At 40.7% G+C, this 17,774-nt stretch overlaps 1 long non-coding RNA gene across 1 annotated transcript in view; it reads left to right on the top strand.

Moving 5' to 3' along the window:
- The window catches only part of LOC125686487 (uncharacterized), a 35,429-nt gene extending 18,191 nt beyond the window's left edge, over positions 1-17,238 (top strand). Inside the window, exons 2-3 of the long non-coding RNA XR_007373808.1 lie at positions 15,548-15,640; positions 17,104-17,238. This is a non-coding gene — a long non-coding RNA (uncharacterized LOC125686487). The remainder of the gene's footprint in view (positions 1-15,547; positions 15,641-17,103) is intronic.
- Positions 17,239-17,774: the final 536 nt, after the last annotated feature.

The raw sequence follows: 17,774 nt of genomic DNA, 5'->3' as shown, positions 1-17,774 counted from the left end.
TTTGTTAATCTATATGTTTATGAACTCAGTTGGATAACTCTCCCTGCTATGGACCATCCCATATGTGATGTTAACGTCAAACACAGTGAACAGAACAATTTTCTATCATTTGAGAGTGGGTTGACAGATCCACCATGCAAGTGGTCATTATATTGTCCACCAGTTGTCCCCCTGCTAAACAAAGAGCTGAGGCACTGGCAACCTCTCTGGCTAACCATGCTTTGTGAAGTCCAAGAGTAGGGCTTATAGTAGCTGAGCCTCCTTACTAATTGATTCGATAGTATCTTGCCCACATATTGTCTCAGATAATATCACTTATTTCCTTCTACCCTCTGGGTTGGGGGCTACTTGGCTAGGGCGTTCTGAACAGCAACTCATAGAGTGACAACCCTATGTCTCCACTAGGTTTTGCCCTTATTTAGGTGAGGGCCAAAGACCGCAATCTGACCCAAGATAAGTGAATTTCCCTCACCTGCTTTCAAAAATGTGTCTTTATTTCCCCATTTATTCATTTCACCTTTGCCAAACTTTGTGGATACCAGGAATTATGCCAGTCCTATTGTATCCACAGTGCAGTCACAATTTCCTGCAATACCTTCCCAGTGAAATGAGTTCTTCTATCTGAGTCTATTGCCTCTATTACCGTATCTGGGAATGATTTATTCTAGGAATATTTTTATGATGGAGTTGGATGCTGCTGAGGCTGCAGGAAATGCTTCTAGTCTCCCTGTAAGCTGGTACACTATCATTAAGAGGTACTTAAGTTGTGTTACCAAGATGTCTCTGGCATCTTGATAAAATCTACCTGGCATGACATGGCTGGAAGCATTGCATTGCCCAGGGTCTATCTCCTTTGCTATTTGTTTTGTTTGTTTATTATTTACTTTAGCACATGCCTACTGGGTCATTTTCCTAGGGCAAATAGCCCTCTGGTAGCAAAGATTTTCATAAAGTCATCTGCTAATACTTTGAAACCACAGTGGCTTCCCTCATGAAGTTTCTTCAAAACAGTCAGGGTCAATGCCTTGGGTAGCCATGTTTGCCATCTATGCTGAACCAGTTATTTCTCTCTTCTGCCCCAGTATTTGATAATCTCTAACTCCTCCAATGGGAAACACATTTCATTCAGCATGTCCAGGCCACTGGGAGTGAGGGGAGGATCTTAGATACTTCTGGCAAAAATGCTGCTTCTCTAGCTTCTTTGTCTGCCAACTGATCACCTATTCCTTCCTCTGAAAATCCTGTCTGATGTCCCCTGACATGTATTACAGCGATCTCTTGTGATAGCTTCACCACCTTCAACAAGCGAGTAATTAAGCCCTCTTGGGCTAATGCTTTTTCTCTGCAAGTTAATAACCCTCTTATCTTTTGGCACTATTTGTCTTACACTTCTTAAAAAATAAACAAAATACTTTGGCTCTGTTGCAATTTAGCCCAGCAAGTGGCAGAGAACCATGCTGTCATTTGCTCATTTTCCCCTTCCCAGAGGGATGGCAGAGAGAACTGAGAAAAAAAAAATTAGTAGAATTCATGGACTGAGATAAAACTATTTAATAAGATAGAGAAAAGGAAAAGGATGATGGTTATGACCACATATATATGTGATTGTATAGAACAAGAAATGTGAAAGCAATTGCTTATCACATCACCCAACAACTGATGCCCAGCTAACCAACTGAGCAGTGGAAGAGAGAGAGATGTATTCCCTCCCCCTTCCATATGGTGCAGAATACCTCTTTGGCAAGTTTGTATCAGCTGTTCTAATTCTGTTCCCTCCCAGCTCCCAGCTTCTTCAGGCCTTCGCTGCAAAAGGCCATGTCTGTACAACACTGTTTAGCAGAAACTATAAACACTCATGTGTTATCAACATTGTTTTTCTCCTAGAGCCAAAACACTGAATCATAGCAGACATTGAAATTAATTCCATCCCTGCTGAAACTAAGGCAAGCTCTTAAATCAGAACTGAATACAGAAATTTTATGGTCACATGTGTGGCCATATAAGCCTATAAACCTAGAAAACAAGTTTCCACATCTGTTAACAATGGCTGAATGAGGTGTACCCTTTCATCATTCCCACTGGCCCCCTGAATTACTAAAGAGGCACCTGAGAGTCATCAGCCCCCTCCCTGGAAAGGAATTTTAATGTGGATCGAGAGGCTGCAGTGGACTAGAAAATGTACCTCCTTCTGATCCATACCTGCTGAAAATGTACCTCCTTCTGATCCATACCATAACCCTACAGCTTATCAGTTTCTATTCTGGTGGGTTCCTGAAACACAGTGATCCTTCTGACCCCCCAAGCAATCCATTTGCATTAAGACTTCTTGACAAGAGAAGTCAAGAGACTTCTGGATCACCCTGTCTCTCCTGATAGTTTCTCAAATAATGTCCCCAACACTGATCTCTTCCTGACTTAAGATGGGGAGATTCCCACCTCATTGTGGGATGTTCAACTCCTCTTCTTTGGGATCTTACTGGTCCCTGCATCCTGTACCCCTGAGGAGGTAGGAACTGGGCCATCTCTCTAGCCTTTGTTTTTACTTTTTCTTTGTTCTGTCTCATGTCTCTGACTATTCCAGAACTTTGACATCATTCCTGAAGTGCCTTCCAGGGGTATCAAAAAGTCTTCACCCCCCTTGCAGAGATCCTTGACTTGGCATGCCCCAGGCGTCCTTACCTTTTTACTCCCTGTAGCCTCCATTTCAACTCAGTGCCCAGTGCCTGTTGAACAACAGCTTCTGGCAGACCCAAGGCTACTTACTCTTAATAAATATCAGTTTATGCAGCTATGTGTTCTGTATTCACATGCATGTTACTAGCACTCTTTAAGCCTGCCAGATATTTACTTATATTTATTTTAATTGCTGATAGCTTGTCCTTCCTTTTGTCATTTCACTAATGTGAGTTTACAGATCGGGCTAGTATTACCTTAACGTCTAGCTGAGAGCACAGCATGTCTTACTTTTGTTTCTGCTGGGCCTTTCTTTAGCATCATTCTGTGCATGAAGCACAGAATAAATGCAGCACACAGGATTTTTCTAAGCGCTTATGTGCTTGTTCAGGGCAGAACTTTAATTTAAAGTGCAGTTCACTGGAAATGATTAATGGGGCCTTGACTCAGTATTCTTTTTTGTCTACCTTGGGAGCTTAAGCATCTGTTAGAAGAAATGCAGGAATTTTGTGGTTTTTTTCCCTCTTCTCAGTATGCTGAGACTCACACCAGTGGGCCTAACACCACTTCTTTGTCAGTGTTACTAGACACAGGGTTTTGCACCTACATCAGGAGAGCACAGCAAAAGAGCAGCATGGTAACAAGTGAGTACTTGAGAACCTGCACATTTGGTCACCTTGTGAAAGCAGTTAGCTTTCACTAGAAAAAGCAGTTAAAGTTATATGAAGATATGATCTAATGGACATACCTGATATTTTTGAAATATCAGGCTTTGAAATCATCTGGGACTGACTGTAATTGCAGTTTACCAGCCATCTGTGATAAGAGAGGATCTTGCTGCTGTTCTTTTGCTACACTAATCCAGGATCTGTGTTTTAGCTCGGGCCAGATAATGTAACTTTCCACATTTTGGGCTTCTGGCAGAATGTGTTTAGATTCCATTTCCACAAATATGTCTCACGGGAGTTGGCTATTGCAACCAGTACAATGTATGTAGATCACAGTCCTGGAGAAGCCCATCTATGGACATCTGTGTGATTTGAAAAATAGAAGGATTTTTTTGTACAACAGAAATTTAATATTTTTGTCACAGAAAACCAACTGGAAAAAAAAAAAAGCAAGGATGAGTAGCACTGCTGCAAGTAAAACAGACACACTTCCCTGCCTGCATTTAGGTCTGTCCCCCTGCTTCCTTTGCTCTAATGTCCAGGGCGACTATAGAAATAATGAACTGAGTTTAGTGACTCCTCCAACTTTAAAAAAAAAGGAATTACTGGTTTTGAAAAACAGACCTGTTGAATAGTTTAAAGGCAGAATATGGTTCAGATATTTAGTCCACATCAAATTTAAGTCATTTGTTGTTCTTTTTCTTCTTATGGAAACTGTGCATCTGCATTGAAATAACAGACCTGTCCATCCTATTTTATGGGAGGATAGATCCATCCCCTGTTTGAGAAAACAAAAGAAGACAGTAAACACTTACTTTATCGTGTGACATATTCAACATTTCACTTAACCAACTTTCTTTCTCCGAACAGCTGTATTCTAATTAAAGGAGTGTGTGCGTTCATGAGCAGAAAAAGATATCTATGAAACGAAAGATTTGATAACATCATTATTACTTTGAAGTGGACTGAAATGTAATCCATAAAGGAGTCTTAAATTCATCTTTTTACCTACATTTCAGCTTCCTGAGATTTTAAGTGCTGACTGTTCCTTCTCAGATTACCTCTTTGTTTGTAGAAGTATCTTTGATTGTTTTCTTTCTTAAAAGAATCAACAGAAGTGTTTGTTCTCTTGTCTTGTTTTGCTGAAGAGTTGTATCACTCAGGAGGAGACCCACATGTGTGCAGTCAGATCTTATTCTTCAACTGGCAGGAAGATGTTTTGAAGGGTTAGCCAAACACGTACTACAAATCATGATAAAAAGCTACTAATTTATTTTTATTTTATTTTTTTAAGGCTGAACATTTCTCAAAAATCTGACGTGGTATCTTTTTTCCTTGAGTTTTTAGTTCCTTGACTATAGTGAAAAAATCACTTTGCCATTTCCCTGTATATCTTAATTTTGTAAGAGCCAAAGTGTGATGTTCTGACCAATGAGAACATCTGTTGCAGGAGAGTTCTTTTAGGCCCAGTTTCTTCCTCTCTTACATGTTTGCACCTTTGCAGAGTTCCTTAAAAAAAGCCATAATGTTGACCTTCCTGATTTTTATTCTATATTTTTATTTCTATATTTTTATTTTTATTTTTTTGCACCCCCTAAGCAAATAGTGAGAACAAAGAAGTAGAGCAAATAAGGTTGTGAACTAACAGAGAAGACACTACTTTGAACTCCGGCTAGTAATTAACCCCTGAGATCTCTCTGCTTATGACAAAAAATACAGAAAACACTTTTCACGTGGGGAGGGGTTAGGTTTCTCCCAAAGTAAGCAAGAGCTTGGATGGTGTACTTAGCACAAAGTTGTGAAGCTCATTTAGGAAAAAAAGTTATTCTTTGTAGGATGCAGAGTTAAGGCTGATTTCCTAAAAAGTGCTTGTTAGATTTTGAGTGATGCAGCAGATGTCAATGCTGCTTATGCTTACAGCTTCTAGCCTGTGTTTTTCTCAAGGAAATTTCCTGCTTTGTCTTTCCTAGCCACCACAACCCCATGACTCCCCATTCTGAAATATTCTCTTCAGTATATTGTGCTCTGGCTGAGAATGGCAGAACTCCTAATCTTATGTTTGCTTCAGAGAGTGAGGAGTGATTGCTCACATTTTAGAAACAAAATACGTTGTGCAAAAGCAGCATGAATAGTTACTCTGGCAGTTGCTTTGTTTATGGAGGATGACATACATGCTCCACATCCTGTCATCTCCAGCATTTGGCAGTGCTCTTAGCAGGAACTTGTTTGGTTAATCCAGTGGGATGCAAACTTGGGGCCCCTTGCACTGCATACATTCGGGAACTTATACTCTCATTTTCAGAGGAATGCTGAAACAGATTTGGTTGCTTTAAACATATTTAAAGTCATTTTTTTATACGCAATTTACTCGTGTTTACATGAGATGTTATCTAGAGGACGCTAAGAATTTAAACATCACTGCTCATTTATGCTTACCGGTAAAAGCTGATTGCAAACATCTGTTGTAAAATAAGTTCGGAAAGAGCTGACATTTCTGGGGAGAAGCCCTTGCCTGCCCAACCTCAGCCCAGAAGAATGAGTGAGCAGTGGAAATGCTGTCATGCTGCTGGGTCCTGGCTGAATAGCATAGTGGGGGATCCTAAACACATGGCGCAGAATAGGAATTGACGTTTCTGTTTGACAGAAACTTGAAGTTGCACATAATTTTTGGATGCAATTAGCAATTTATTTGGCAGGGTTTGTGGCAGCAGTAGGACTGCTGCTTTGCTTGCAAAGCAAGGTACTGGTAATAATATTTCTGTTGAACTGTACAACAAGGCAAGGCTTGGATCCCCTGACCAACTCTGAATGGAGAGAAGCATATTTACTTCAGTGAGGCTACATGCAAGTACAAAGATCTACCCAGACAACACCAGTTCATTAAAGGACTGAAGAACTGACACTTGGCATGCCCTGTCCTGGAGAAGAAACTCTTCAATTACTGTTTAAAATTGAAGTTCTCTAAACAGAAATATTTTAGTTTTAATATGCATTGATAGTAAGTGTTTTGAAAAGTACAGATAAGTAAAATATTGACTGTGAACTTGATGACAACTCTCTGCTGGTGTGACAGTGTCACCTGAAATCCCGAACATGTGATGTCAACAAACTGGAGATGCCAGAAGTCTGCACCTCTGCAAATGTGGAGTCCTCAGTACAGAAACATGGACCCCCTGGAGTGTGTCCAGAGGTGGACAACAAAAATGATCCAAGGGATGGAACACATCTCCTACAAGGACAGACTGAATGAGCTGGGGCTGTTCAGCCTGTGGAACAGAAGGCTCCAGAGAGACCTGACAGCGGCTTTTTAGTATCTAAAGGGGAGCGACAGGAAAGAAGGGAACAGACTTCTTAGCAGAATCTGTGGTGATAGAACAAGGGGAAATGGTTTCAAACTAAAAGAGGGGAGATTTAGGTTGGATATAAGGAAAAAGTCTCTTACAGTGAGGGTGGTGAGGCACTGGGACATGTTGCCCAGACATGTGGTGGATGCACCATTGCTTGGGACATTCAAGATCAGGCTGGACCGGGCTCTGAGCACCCTAGTGTAGCTGTGGATGTCCCTGTTCACTGTAGTGGAGTTGGACTAGATGACTTCTAAGGGTTCCTTCCAACTCTAAGGATTCTATAAAGCAGATAAAACTGAAGGGAACTCACTATATGAAGTTCATGGGAAGAGGAAACTGCTAAATACTGTCAAGAGGTGATTTCAGAACTGACAGAAATAGGACTTCAGAGAATTATATTGATGACATTTATGAAGATCAGGAATGAGAAAGCTGAGGCTGAATAGGACAATACAGCAGAGAAAGGGCACCAACTTAAGATTTTCAAGAAACTGTAAACAAAAGCCTAAAATGTATTTTGGCTGAAGCTCTTGGTTCATATGTTGGTTAAAAAAAACATTGGTTAATCTATTTGATATGACTGTCCATTCTGTATTTAAGAGTGGGTATTAAGAGGCAAAATTTATGAAGCCTAAATAGAAAGACTGATGCTCATGGCAAAATCATTAATGTTATCACAGCTCTCACTCGTTTAGTAGAGGGGGGTTCCTTACCCCAAACCTGAACAGAAAGTCTGCAGTTTTGTAGCTTGCCTTCTTCCTTGTCGATAGTATGAGTAAGTGTTAAGTGGCTCAGCTGTACAGCGGAGGAAGGACAAAGGGAGAGGCAGGTGGGATAGCAAGGGGGATTTTCTACCCAGCTCCAGATTATGTTAAGTATTAATGCCAATGTTTGGCTTACAGTGAGCACTAAGGTGTGGTTATGAACTTGCCATAAAATTTAAGTGATACTTATCACTGCAATTGGTTGGCTGTGCTTCCCTGAAGGCCAGAGAAATTTCACTTTGTTTTCTACTGCTGCAGGGCTGCTCTGGAGGGAAAGTCAATCCTACTTGGGAGATGCAATAGGAAAGTGAGAGGTCAAGTATGTAAAGGATGCATTTTAATAAACATTATTCAAAATTATGCTAATATACAGGAAATATGAGCTTATTTTTGTAGTATTGTTCTTCCTCTCCCTTCAGCAGCTTTTACTGATCTAAATCCATGTGTGGGGCCTCCAACAAAAGAAAGACATGGAACTGCTGGAGTGAGTCCATAGGAGGGCCACCAAGATAAGGACTAGAATGCCTCTTCTGTGAAGAAAGGCTGAGGGAGTTGAGCTTGTTTAGCTTGCAAGAAAGAAAGCTCTGAGGAGACCTCATTATGGTCTTCCAGTACTTGAAGGAAGCTTATAGATAGGAGGGAGGCCAACTCTTTACACTGTCTGATAGTGACAGGACAAAGAGGAATGATTTTAAACAAAAGTGGGGAAATTTAATTTAGCTGTCAGGAATAAATTTGTTATTCAAGAGGGCAGTGAGTCCCTAGCACAGCTGCCAAGAAAAGCTGTGGTGCCTCACTCTTGGAGGTGCTCAAGGCCAGGTTGGATGGGGTCCTGGGCAGCCTGAGTTGGTGGCAGGCAGGGGATTGGAACTGGATGATCTTTAAGGTTCTTTCCAACCTAATTCATTCTATGATGGTAAGTGCAATGCAGATTTACATCGTCTTTTCAGACAAGGTGTGAAAGCAAGATAGTGGTACTTGTGAGCTATTACCTGCATCAGCCACGAGCAAAAATACCTTTACTTGTCTGCAAGGCTGAACTAAGTGTTGTGTGAAGTTTAGCTACCACCTCAACTCTTTGTAGAAGTACTATGACAGAAGTACTACAACAGGCTTGTGCATGACAGTAACAGTCACGGCAGAAGAAAAGAAATATGTGGTCAGCATGATGCACACAGGGAGAACCAGCCTGTGCAGCACTGGTTCGCAAGTGCTCAGTGCTGCACTGGCAGTTGTGATCTGGCCTCTGCCACAGTATGTGCAGGGCACAAAGCATCTTCCAACAGTGGCAAGCCATGGTGGGACTTGCTTCTGATTTTGGTGCAGGAGGCAGTTATGCTGGAGGTAGTGATATTTTGTTCAGAAGGTCAGTAAGATGAGGGGACCCAAGACATGTTTGGATAACAACTTTCTCTCTGAACTTTGTACCTATCTAAATGGCTGCAGCTGGGAAATTGTCTCAGTCATGAACATACTGTCCCTCTCCACAGCACAGCAGCGGGACTCCAATCTCTACTGTTGTATGCATGCAAATACAGAAAACAGTCTTAAAAAAATAAGACAAGTCTATCAGGATATGCTTTTAGTCTCATTTATTTTAATTACCTAATTTGGTCCCTTCTACCTTATCTTAGAGCAGTTAGCAGAATACAAGACCCTCCAAGGATTGAAATTCAGTATGTTATAAAGCATGTGAGCCAAGACCATATCAATGAACATGGGTAAGAGGCCTCTGATACTGCTCGTGTAATTCCCTTCCGAGTAGTACATACATGACCTGAACCTGCGATTTAAAAGCATCAAATCAAGTTTTTGGCCAGACATTTAGTGGGGCTTTTGTTGTCTGCATTGGTTGCTTTAATAAAGGCGCTGGCTGAAAAACTAAGTAGTTCAGTAAATTCCATTGGTGAGGCTGCTGGCTAGTCTTGCTTGAGCTTTGAGCTTTAGTGAAGTTTGGAATACTTCATAATGGTAACATTTAAATTTCTTCCCAGAATCCGAAGCACAGCCCAAGCATTTGTGACATTAAAATTCTCTCCTTTTTAAAATGTAACAGTTATTTAACAAAAAGTCCTCTTCAATACTGGAAATCTTCTTAAAATACCAAATGATGTTGCTGCAGATGGTGATGCACTGAACTGTTTGGAAGTAAGAGATCCCTGTTCTGACCCAGAGGGAAGGATTCTGTCCCATTAGCATTTTACAGCACTTGCGTCTCGTTGGACCCCGTCTTCAGTCTTCAGTTAGGATGACAAAATAGCACATTTTCTGGAAATGAACCAACAGTCAGCCATTGGAAAACTTTATTTATGATCACAAAACAGTATTTTAGGTGGAGTAAAGGTTTTAATCTTTTCAAATCAAAGGCCTCTCTTTGGGGATTGAAGCAGAGCTGCTTGCTTTGAATAAAACCTTGTTCTATGCTGGTTTTCAGTTCCAAAACATCAGCAGTTCTGGCCATATCCTAAATGATAACAGTTGCTGAGACTTGTGAAATAGCCTGGGGGCTGTCTTGGTCCTTGTGGTGAAGCATGTGAGGAGCACCCGGGCAATCTCCTGACCCTGCTCCAGGAATCCAACCCCTGGACAAAGGAAGTCACAGCTCCTCGGTGGCAGGAACCACCCCAGTATCTCTCAGAGGGTGTTAGTGCTGCCCACTCACTCATCGGTAGTTTCTTTTTTCTTTTTCATTTTCTGACATCTGTTTTACTCTGGTTCAGCCTACAAAGTCCCATTTCCAAAAGCTGTGCAGGACTGAGACTCCTTATAAAGTGAATAAATTAATTTAATTACTCTGGGGGGAGATGCTTCCTCTTCCCTGAGTCTGCATGCATGGCTGAATAAAATGACTGGATATTTTAATCTAACACTGACACTTAAGACATGTCCTCCCCTCCTTGTGAACAAATACACACTACAAAAGGGTCTCCTGCTGACCTTGAAATTACCCAGCTTGCTCCTGTGTCTGAGAGAGCCCAGTTTCTCTGTTTTTGCTATTAAACCTTAATCTTTGTGAAGGGAAGGCCAGAATATCGAAGAATTTTTGCGATTATTCATTCATATTTCTGTGCCTCCACAACACCTAGATCCCTTGTGAAATACCTGCATTTCTGGCCACCACACTGCAGTTCTCAAGAGATTTGCTTTATGCTTTTTCACACTGGCCTGGTTTGGCTGATTTCCAGCTCTGTTTGAATGGTCTTCTGGGGGAGCAGAATCTTCAGTATCATTCAACGGTACTCTGTAAAGAGTCTCAGTTTAGAAATAGGCTTTAAACCAAGATTATTTATTTTTTTAATTGAGCTCACCATCTATCCAGTGCAGGGAGGGAAGTGAATGACTTCTGAACCATTACCTTGCTGAAAGTTTTAAGAAGAGCAGCTATAAAAGAATCTAAGGCCAGAAGCAGATACTGATTCTAGTCAGGCATATAGTTTAAGTTGGTACAACATTCAAAAGAATAATTTTTCACATGGAGATAAAGGAAGATAAGATATTAACTAACCAGTTTATAACTTAAAACCCAGGCTCAAGGATCAGAATAAATTACAAGAAACAGATACTGAGGATTAAAAAAAAAAAAGCATAAAACATTTCCAGGATAAACTAATGGATCTACATCTTCTGGTCATGTAAAGAGTTGGGAAATTATATTTGAAAAAATGAAAGGAAGAACACTAGCAGGCAGGTAAAGAAAAGGAAGCATTAGGTTTCTTTAAGAAAAATGCTGCCAGCCACCTGTGTGACTACAGGGCTGATATTTTAAATTTCTGAGGAAGTATTTGCTTTTGGTAACTTCAGGTGTTTGGGTGTTCAGGTGTTTGCGATGTGTTTTTTACAATTTTCTAGAAAAGGAGACTATGAAGTTAACACAACTTAATACACCTAGGGAGGACCCTGTGTCAAGTTTTCAGAAATTTTCTCTTATGCAGATGCAGCTTAACTGTAATGCTTGCAGATTTTGCAATTAATTTTGTTTAATTTTTCATTAATTTTTATTTAAACGTAATTCTATTTATTTATTTATTTAGCTGCTTTTTTTTTCCCCTCTGTACATCTGGGGAACTGTTGCAAATGCACAAATACCAAAACAGAGAGGCATGCCTTGGGCCTGCATGAGATGGAGCTGCAGACCGTACCTTGGTGACCGGCTTTCATGTTCTCTAATTAGAATTTGTTCCATACTCTTAACTCTCAACCTGGCACCTTCCGTTCTCTCTTATCTTCCATGTATCTCTCATTCTCAGGTCGGTACCTGACCAGACAATGCTGATTACTACTTAGGTCTCAGCTGGACTTCAGCTTTTAAGTAGAAACAACACAGGAATATCTGTACATGCAGTGACAATTTTCTGGAGAATTGTGGATTTTGCACTTACAGTTGAAACTTTCATTCATTGCTAGGGAGTATCAGATCCTTCAATTACCACCATAACCCAAGTAACATCTTCCTAGATTTCCCAAACTCTCTCAAGGTGAGGCTTCTTTTCTCCCTGTATCTCAGAAGGCTCATTCAACTTTCTCTAATTAAACTGTCACCTTAATAATACCTTGGCTAAAAGCCAATATATGAAAATTCTTCAGGAACTAATCTTTTTAGAGGATTATATCAGATTAAAGCTCCATCCTGTGCTAAAAGACTTTGGCATACCTTCTAAACTATTAGTGCTTGCAGTGGTTTTAGAATATGCTGTTGCACTTATTAACATATTGCTGTAAGTAAAAATGTAGACTTAAGAAAGAATGGAAAGTGTTTATGATGGTTAGCATTCCTGGGTCCTGTGTGTAGCTCATACAAGGATAGGTAAAGGGTAATTTCATAATACTGAATGTATTGTTTTACCAGCTGAGATCTGGAGTTTTATCAGTTATAAGAAGTTAGACTCAACAGATTGTGCATCTGAGAAGTGTTCTGAGTTTGGAGAACTTGCATGTTCCTGCAGAAAATGAAGTGAAATGCATGATATATTTCAAATACTTTATTTTGCAGGTCCTTCATAGTCACTGACAATGTAAGCTAAACAAGGAAAGTCAGTGAAACTTCAGAAGCATGAACTAGATTGAAAATCCAGTTGTGCCAGCTGTGGTCTAAATCCATGTAAGCCAAAGTTAATGGCTTGTCTCTGAAAAGGCTCAGTTTTCAAAGACTCTGGGCACCTGCTACAAATGTTCAGATCCCATTAATTTGCTTTAATTGATCTACATTAAAATAGCTAAGGAACATATACTGAATGTATTGATATTATTTTAATGACAAAGCTATATTTCTAGAAGTTGTAGTAAACTGGGTAGTTTTGTAATGTTGACAACAATTCTCTATCTGCATTAATGGGGCCGTGTGACCCAGGTTTTTTGATAGAAGGACTGTAGAGGGAACAAGAGAATTTAGAGTAAGGGAAAGAAAATATTTTTGGACATGTATTTTGAAGTGCTGTTGTGAGTATTGTTACAGGAAGCAGGCAGACTGCCAACATATAGCAGTCTTTTGCATTTTTCTTTTAGTTTGTGAAGACTGACTACATTTTGAACAAGCAGTCTTTACCTTTTTCCTCCTATACTTCTCAACTTAAAAAACAAAACAAAACAAAAAACAAACAAAAAAAACAACCCCCAAAACAGAAAAGAAATGGTCTTCTTATATCCTATATTTGATATATTAAAAAGTAAGCCAGCTTTTCTCAAGTGGTAATCCAGCTATTACTTCTATTATGGGGACATTTTTTCTCCTGTGATGCCTTTTGTAAGTTTCAGTTATGCCAAGTTCATTAATTTTGTAATGCTCAAGACCTGTTTTTGCCTCCTTTGAGTATCCTGCTGTCTCAGGAAGGAATAGAAAGAAGTTCATCCTGGGCTTTCTGTGTGATGTCTGTGAAGCAGATCAGCCCATTCCCACCCTCAAGAGTCAAAAATCCAGGTGGCCATATTAGCTTTCTGCCAACCAGTTTATACTATCCTACCTGAACATCTGAAAACTCAATCTCTCTCTCTTTCCTTCGATGTGCAGCTTATAGTAGCAGCTTGGGTTAGAAATTAGATTAGAAATTTGGAGAATTGTCTGCCAGCACCCTGAACATCCAAACTGAGGGTGAGAGGAGTGGATTCTCCAACAGTGGAACAAGTCCAAGACTTCCATATGAAACTGAATGTACGTAAGTCCATAGGGCCAGATGATATGCATCCCAGGGTTCTTAGAAAGATGGCTGATGTAGTTGCTGAGCCTCTCTCCTTCATATTTGAAAAAACATGGCAGTTGGGTTAAGTCCTCAGTGACTGGAAAAAGGGAAACATTGCTCCCATTTTCAAGAAAGGGAGAAAGGATGACCTGAGGTAATACAGGCTGGTGATCCTCACCTCCATGCCCTTGGAAGTTCATGGAGCAGATCCTTCTGGTTACTACGCTATGGCACATACAAGATGAAGAGGTGATCCAAGACAGGTGATCCAGGGGCAGATCTTGCCTGGCGAAACTGGTGGCCTTCTATGATGGAGTGACAGCATTGGTGGACAGGGAAGAGTGATGGATGTCATCTATCTGGACTTCTGAAAAGCCTTTGACATGGTCCCTCACCACATCCTTTTCTCTAAATTGGAGAGGTATGGATTTGAAAGATGGACTGTTTGGTGGATTAAGAACTGGTTGGCTAGACGCAGCCAATGGGTTATGATCAACGTTTCTATGTCTGGGTGGAGGCCTGTCACAAGTGGTGTCCCTCAGTGGTGTCCCCAAAGGACTAGTGCTCTTCAACATCTTTATCAGTGACATAGTTAATGACCTTGAGTGCATCCTCAGCAAGTTTATGGACAATACCAAGCTGAGCAGTGCAGTTGATATGAGTAGTGTAGTATAATGTAAGGGAAGGGAAGCCATCCAGAGGGACTTGGACAGGCTGGAGAAGTGGGCCCATGTGAACATAATGAAGTTCAACAAGGCAAAGTGCAAGGTGTTGCAGTTGGGTCGGGGCAATCCTGGGTATACACACTGGGAGAAGAACCACTTGAGAAAGTGGAGAAAGTGGAGAGAAAGATTTGGGGGTCGATGAGAAGATGGACTTGAGCCAACAGTGTGTGCTTTCAGCCTGGAAAGCCAGCTGTGTCCTGGGATGCATTAAAAAAGGGGTGGCCAGCAGGGAGAGGGAAGTTATTGTCCCCCTCTACTCAGCTCTTGGGAGGCCCCATCTGTAGAACTGTGTCCAGGCCTGGGGCCCCCAGTACAGGAAGGATGGAGCTCAGGGAATGGGTCCAGAGGAGAGCCACTAAGATAATCAGAGGGCTTGAGCACCTCTCCTGTGAAGAAAGGTTGAGGGAACTGAGCTTGGAGAAGAGAAGGCACGGGGGAGACCTCATTTTAACCTTCCAGTACTTGAAGGGAGCATATAAACAGGAAGGGAAGTGAGGGTGGCTAGTGATAGGACAAAGGGGAATGGTTTAAAACTAAGACAGGGGAGATTTAGATTAGATATTAGGGAGAAGTTTTCATTCAGGGGTGATGCTGCATTGGAACAGGTTGCCCAAGGAGGTTGTGGATGCCCCATCCCTGGAGGCATTCAAGGCCGGGCTGGATGTGGCTCTGGGCAGCCTGGTCTAGTTGTCGGTGACCCTGCCCATGGCAGGAGGTTGAAACTAGATGATCTTTTCAACCCAGACCATTCTATGAATCAATATCTTTATAGATGTTGGAAGTACAAGAACAAATACTCATAACTGCATTTTCTAGAATTAAAATTCTCTGATAGGCTTCAAAACACAAACATGTCTTTTGCTGATATGGAAGATACTCTGGAAGAACAGTGTTAGCTTAAGTTTCTCATCCTATAACAGCTTCCCCCAAGTCTCTCTCACAATTAGGAAAGGAAAATCATGGCTATGATGAGGTATTTTGATGATTAGCAGTATGTACACTGCCCCTCAAGACTATATAACTTGAAGAACCCTTAGGAGCACTGATGTGTGCTGAGGCCAAAGGACTCCAGGGAATGACAAGATGCTGAAGTCTTTGTAGATCTTCAGTCACCATTTCTCTGCTTCAAGACAGAAAGAAAATCAAGAAAAATGTGTTTAAAACAAAGGAGAATAGCAACAATTTTGTTTTTTTCAGTAAAGCTACACATCTTCCTGAAAATTCTACTCCCCTGGAACTCAGACTTCCATTTCAGAAACCATTCTGAGGTTTGGATCTTCTTGACACAAAGTGAGTGCTTTGTATTGTCTTGTAGGTTATTTTTAGTAGTTTGATTTTCCAGAATGACATTCTTAACCTTAGAATTTGTGCCCCTCCTGTAGTTACAAATTGGAATAATTTGTAATCAAGGGCTGTGCTATTACACTGCATGTAATTCCCAACAAAGCAGCTGTCGTGACACAGTGCATTTGATCTTCTAATAACTGTGCTCTATGTTAGAAGTTAATGTATCACAGTATTTTCTTCAAAAATTCTGTGAAGTTAAGAAGTGTAATACCAATACTTTACTGCAATGCTTGGTTTCACTCCCTGGAGTTGTATCCAAATCTGAAGTGGACTGTTGTCAGACTTACTCAAGAAACAGTTGTATGTTGTCAGAACGATAAGAAGCAGTAAATCACGTCTTTCCTGTAACAATCTCAAATGTTAAAGACACAATTTATAGACAGTTGGGGAGATTAAGGCTTTGCAGATGTGAGACAGATTTTGTAAAAAAGTTGGGCAGCTGTGCTCATGGAGAGATAGCTTCAGCTTACCTTTCTAGTATGTGAGTGGAACTGTATGCTAGCTAAAACTCAGTTTAGGTTACAGCTTCATGATCTTTTTGTTTTTGTTTTTGTTTTTGTTTTTTTTTTTCCAGACAACACAGCAGTGTCATGGTTCATGAGGTCAACTGTTTGTCATGAGAGCTGAAAATATCTCCCTAAATGTTAGGCATCTGAGAAATTCTTTAAAATGCTGTTGAATTTTTATGACAATGGTCCCTTGAAAAGAATGTTTTCTGATACTTACCAGGGAAGAAATATCAAGAGTATGATGCCTTTTCACTTGGGATTCATTAGCTGAGAAATCTGTGCTACATTATCTGTATAGAAGTGTATGTTACTCAACATTTCTACTATTGATTGTAGGGAGATTTGAAGCCTTCTCCTACGCTACATTAGATTTAGTAATGCTGATAAATAATAATTTTAGTCTTTTTGTTTCCTAATAAAAATTTTTCTGAAGAGGGGAAGTGAAGATGAAGGTCTTCTCCCAGATGATAGGTTATGCAGGAACAGCACAAAACAGTACTGGGGAGGGTCAGACTGGACAGTAGGAAAAAAAAGTACTTATGATGAACGTGGTCAACAATGGAACAGGCTTCCTCAAGGGATGTTTTATCACAGAATCATAGAATCATAGAATGGCTTGGGTTGGAAAGGAACTTAAAGATTATTCAGTTCAAAACTTCAGTCATGAGAGGGTTACCCCTCACCAGCTTAGGCTGCCCCAGAGCCCACCCAACCTGGTCTTTTCTTGCTTCCAGGAGTGGGGCATCCACAGCTTCTCTGTGCAGCCTTTGCCAGTGCCTCACCACCCATGCAGGGCTACCTTACAGACAGACAGAAGGATCAGCTCTCCGTCAGCATGACTGCACTTATTTTCCTGTTGACCATCTGAGAAGTAATTGTTTCTGTTTTTCCCCACAGTTCAGCAGATCTTCCCACGTGCATCTTCAGGCTTTGGATGAGCATGTGTTTTTTCTTGCATCTAGAACCTCATCCTTCTTACAGAAGTGCTGACTGAGTGAAGATCAGTGTACTCCTCACAGCAGTAGACATTGTATTAATTTAGGACATTGCTTATTAATGTAATTTGAAATAAAAGAGGAGATCACTCTCTTCTTGTGTGTTCTTGTCTATCTTATATCTCTGGTGTTTTCCTTTGCAGGTAAAAGCCAGGAAAGAAAGAAACTGATTGTTACTATATCCTGTTAAAGAAAGCTTACAAGCAACAGCTGAATGAGCACCTTTATGTCAAGTCAGGGCTGTGAGATTGCAGCTGACAATTAGGGAGGTATAAACTGTACTTACATTTAATTCATAGGAAACAGACCATTCTGTTTCCTGTGTGGACAGATGTTGAAATAAGAAGTTAGTGTATGCACAGAAGGCGTATCTTCTCTTCAGTGCTCTAATGTTTCTCAAGAAAACTTGGGTAATTTTGTTTTACTCTTCAGAGAATGTGACAGCAGATCACAGTACAGCACAAATAGACCATTCATCTCAGTGAATTGGAATCCACGTTTCAGTAAGCACAAATACAAACATACAAATTACTGTCATCCACATGGCTCAGGGCAGACGAGCACTCATTCCAA

This window comes from Lagopus muta, chromosome Z (genome assembly GCF_023343835.1).
Source record: "Lagopus muta isolate bLagMut1 chromosome Z, bLagMut1 primary, whole genome shotgun sequence".
NCBI classification, from domain to species: domain Eukaryota; kingdom Metazoa; phylum Chordata; class Aves; order Galliformes; family Phasianidae; genus Lagopus; species Lagopus muta.
This window is presented reverse-complemented; position numbering and strand designations above follow the sequence as displayed.